At 50.1% G+C, this 4,733-nt stretch overlaps 1 non-coding gene across 1 annotated transcript; it reads left to right on the forward strand.

Annotated features, from left to right (window-relative positions):
• The first annotated feature begins 3,259 nt into the window (after nt 1-3,259).
• TRNAL-AAG lies at nt 3,260-3,340 on the forward strand. Its single transcript has one exon. It is a non-coding gene; the product is annotated as a tRNA-Leu (tRNA).
• Nucleotides 3,341-4,733: the final 1,393 nt, after the last annotated feature.

Below are 4,733 nucleotides of genomic sequence, written 5' to 3' on the forward strand. Positions count from 1 at the left end.
CCGGCCGAGGGAGCGCGTCAATGTGCCAGTGCACCATGCGGAGTAGCATTGGCAGCACCGCGTGCCTCTCCTGTACCGCGACGTCACCCTGTCGCACGACTAGCACCTGGATCCGGAGAGGATCCCACTGCCGGCGGCGCCGCGGTCGGCTACGGTGCACGCGAAGGAGGTGCGGCGCCGGCGGGCGCTCCTGACGTCGGAGCAGTGTCGCGACCCTGCCTACGCAACCGACTCGCCCAACTAGGCTCGCTGGTTCGCCTTCGAGCACGAGGAGGCGAGGTGACGCGGCGTTCGCGAAGTCGACCGCACCAAGCCACCGCCCCCGCTCGTCGTCCGCGAGGAGGACCAGGCAACCCTTGTGGCGGTCTACCGGGAGAGCGAGGAGGACGAGCGGCGCAAGGCGGTGGCGACCAAGGAAGTGAAGGAGGCAGCCATGGCCCTCTCCACGGCGGGCGATTGCTTCCTGCCGCCGATGACCCCACCGTCCCCTGTTAAAGCCGACCCGGAGCCGTAGCCGGAGTCGTCCCCCATCGAGCGCTACTCCTGGACGGGAGTAGTGAGTGAGTGGGTCAGCGCGCCACCAGTCTGGGTTGGGGCGACGTCGACGCAGGAGGCGACGTACCTCGAACATTGGCGCCAGCGACGGCTGGCCGAGGAACGCCGCCACGGCAAGTACCTCAAGATGCTCGAGCGCGACGCCGAGGAGGAGCAGCGTGACGCCTTGGAGGAGGCACGCCAGGCCGCGGCGGCACAACCCGCGTGCGACATAAACGCCCTCTCGAACACGGCGTTTTCCTGGGCCGGTCGTGCGTCAACGCTCATTGACCTTACAGACCCCGAGGACGACGACGACGACACCTAGGGCAGCGCGCCGCCTCGTAGTTTAGTTTGTTTTTAATTTTCTTAAATGCAAATGTGGACATGTAATGTTGTTTTATTTTAAATATGCATGCATTCTTTTTTTTCGCGCCGTCAAAATGGGTCAGGCTAGCGTTGGGTGCATGCGCACGAGGAGGAGGACCAGGCAACCCTTGTGGCGGTCTACCGGGAGAGCGAGGAGGACGAGCGGCGCAAGGCGGTGGCGACCAAGCAAGTGAAGGAGGCAGCCATGGCCCTCTCCACGGCGGGCGATTGCTTCCTGCCGCCGATGACCCCACCGTCCCCTGTTAAAGCCGACCCGGAGCCGTAGCCGGAGTCGTCCCCCATCGAGCGCTACTCCTGGACGGGAGTAGTGAGTGAGTGGGTCAGCGCGCCACCAGTCTGGGTTGGGGCGACGTCGACGCAGGAGGCGACGTACCTCGAACATTGGCGCCAGCGACGGCTGGCCGAGGAACGCCGCCACGGCAAGTACCTCAAGATGCTCGAGCGCGACGCCGAGGAGGAGCAGCGCGACGCCTTGGAGGAGGCACGCCAGGCCGCGGCGGCACAACCCGCGTGCGACATAAACGCCCTCTCGAACACGGGGTTTTCCTGGGCCGGTCGTGCGTCAACGCTCATTGACCTTACAGACCCCGAGGACGACGACGACGACACCTAGGGCAGCGCGCCGCCTCGTAGTTTAGTTTGTTTTTAATTTTCTTAAATGCAAATGTGGACATGTAATGTTGTTTTATTTTAAATATGCATGCATTCTTTTTTTTCGCGCCGTCAAAATGGGTCAGGCTAGCGTTGGGTGCATGCGCCGACCCAAACACGGAAGCGGACGTTCGTGTCCGCCTGGCCGATCCAAACGGACAAAAAACGAACAAAATCGTCATCCGTTTGGGTTGACGCGTTAGAGTTGCTTTTATGAATCTTAAAAAAACTTATATTTATAAGCAGAGGAAGTAATATCGACTTCTATTACTAACCAACCAGTACCGGTCCTTTCCTGGTCGATGTAGCAAAAACTAGCATGTTGCCGATTTTATCAAAAGAGAAAATACATAGCATGTTGTCCAAGCTTTGCTATGAAAGAAGATATGTCTCTCTACAAAAATAATACTCAGCAACCGGTGCTTCTTCCGCTATGACGATGGGTCGTGTCATGTTAGCGGTGGACGATGGTGCTGACGACAACAGGGGCGGAGTCAGGAAATTTGGTTATTGGGTTCATTTATTCACTCTTTATGAGAAGTTGATGCTAATTTATAAAGATTAAAATCTAATTGCAACAGAAAGTATAACATCCGTAAACAATATAATGAAAAGAAATGTGTATCACACATTAAATTGTGTTGCAGTAAAAACTGAAGATTCCAAGACATAACAGTTTGATAATTAAAATTGGAGGGTGGCCTGTAAGGTCCCCTCATTAAATACATGTGTCTGATCCCATCTTGTTTATTTAGATTTTTTGTGTATTCTAAAATTCTCTTCCCATCAGCCGGATCATAAGGCAATTAATCTAAGTTAATTTTTGTACGAATAGTAAGCTTCAGGAGACTAGCTGCAGTGATATTTGATTCACCTTACCTATCTCTAATGGATGACCTTGATGTGCATGTGTCATTATCTGAATCTGATGACTGAGTTATCTTCCAATAATACAGCTTCACAATGTAGATCAATCAAAATCCAGGCAAAAAAAAAAACAAATCATTAAACTAGCGCAAAAAATACAGATCGTACTATGCTATAAACAAGATAGAACATATACGAGAACGAAGAGATGCCTCAATGTAATCTAGTTACCTTAATTTTTGGGCTACAGTCGTTATCGCTTGCGGCTGCCGAGCGCCGAGCAACACAAACAGAGGAGGGACAAGAGATGGGAACAGGAAAATGAATAGAGAGAGATGAGACGTTCAGTTCGAGGCTGTTTGCGTTTTCATTTAGGCTAATCAATCACAATTAGTGCGGGGCATGTACTCATTGACGTTTGCTTATGTGCTTTTGGACCCTTTATGTTGTTATCCACGTGACATGATTATTATGGGATGAGCGTCATTTAAAAAAAAATGATTTATCTTAAAAAAGAAGATAAAAAATTGATGGGGAATTCATTTGGTTCACTTAAACCCAACCCTCATACACTGGCTCCGCCGCTGGACGACAAGCAATAGGTGAGTGCCCAAGGGCAGATCGTTGGCTAGAATGATGACGGTGAATGTAGGGAAAAAAAGAGCGGAGTTCCGAAGCTATGATATGGTGAAGATAGCAACATTGCGAGAAGTGGCGTAAGCCCAGGTAGATGGTAGCTAAGTATGAATCCGAATGCTGGCCAGAGCCAGCTCGTTCTATGTCGACATAAAAAGTTGAGTTCATACTTCCAAACAATGATCAGATGGCCGAGTTGGTCTAAGGCGCCAGATTAAGGCTCTGGTCCGAAAGGGCGTGGGTTCAAATCCCACTCTGGTCAACATAGTTTTTGTAGATTTCAATAGTTTAGCTCCCGAATATACTATAACTGGTATGCATTTCAATAGTTTAGCTCCCGAATATACTATAACCTACTTGACGGACTTGAAATAATTTTAGGACCTCCTGTGTATTTTATTCTTTTTTATCCCTTGAATATGAATCACCTATGCAATTGTTTACAAATCCTGGGAACATGATTCATAAACCATCCACTTGGGACATTGTTACCATTGGTGTTGGATAACCGGGATGAGCACTACGAGGCCTTCACCTCTATCTTTCACCCCGACAGAACTTCGAGCTTATCGTTGCCAAGGAAGGCGTAGTATGTGGAGAGGGACCTAGTCGTTTGGTCCATTATGATGAGAAGCAAACAGGCATGGCATAGTAGGGAGCACATCAAATAGTGTAAATTTGACATGGATATGACGTCATTGACCGATACAGATCATAACATAATGTGTCTTCCCGACGTCGACAATGATGGGTAGGAACGAGATGAAGGAGTGGTCGTTGAAACATCACACCGCCTTGCCTAGACGATAAAATGACTCGTCACATATGCATGTGTCCCATGAACTACATTCACCATCATTGTGGTGGCGAACATTGGATTTTTTTAGCACGAAAGCGACTTAGCGGGTTTCATGCTCCTCTTGTTGACGATGTGGTCCAAGCTTGTGGCGGGACGAGGTCCGAGCCCCTAAGCCGATCTCAAGGAGCTCGGTTTGATGAAGTGACGACACAACACGACTGTCATAGCGGGCGAATCCCCCAGTCCAGTTATCTTGACAAAGCAGGTCGGCGTGGGTGACGCTGTAACCCTCGGAGCAGGTTGATGAAGCAATGGTGAAGCCTCCAGTCCAGCTGAGGTGACGAAGCATGTCGACGAGGTGAAGTCGGAGCCCCCATGGCAGCCGACGAGCCACAACAGGTTGGTAAAGTGTACGTCGGCTCGATGAGGCAACAACAAGGCGATGTCAGCGCGCCCAACCCGCTCAATCCATGGGGCGACGATGTGGTCTTGGCGATGCCACTTGGTTGATGTCGGCTCGATGAAGTGGCGATGCAGCCAACGCTGACATCGGTCAGCATTCGTGGTGCAACAAGGTCGAGTCTGTTTGACACCCCGCACGATGGTAAAGATCGCATTAAAAAGGCTCAAATTTTGCGAACATGTGTTTGAGAACAAAACACAATATCTAGATAAAATTTTCCTTCTAAAAGGACGCCTGATAATCCGTTCATAAAAAAGGATGAACTCAAGTTAGATTTGTTTACGCGTAGAAATCAACGACAATATGACACCTTGTAACTATGCTTTGGTGTGACGATCGACAATGACAATATAACACTATGAAACGTGTGCTTGTGTGCATGCCAATAACTAC

Source organism: Hordeum vulgare, chromosome 6H, assembly GCF_904849725.1.
Source record: "Hordeum vulgare subsp. vulgare chromosome 6H, MorexV3_pseudomolecules_assembly, whole genome shotgun sequence".
In the NCBI taxonomy this organism is placed as follows: domain Eukaryota; kingdom Viridiplantae; phylum Streptophyta; class Magnoliopsida; order Poales; family Poaceae; genus Hordeum; species Hordeum vulgare.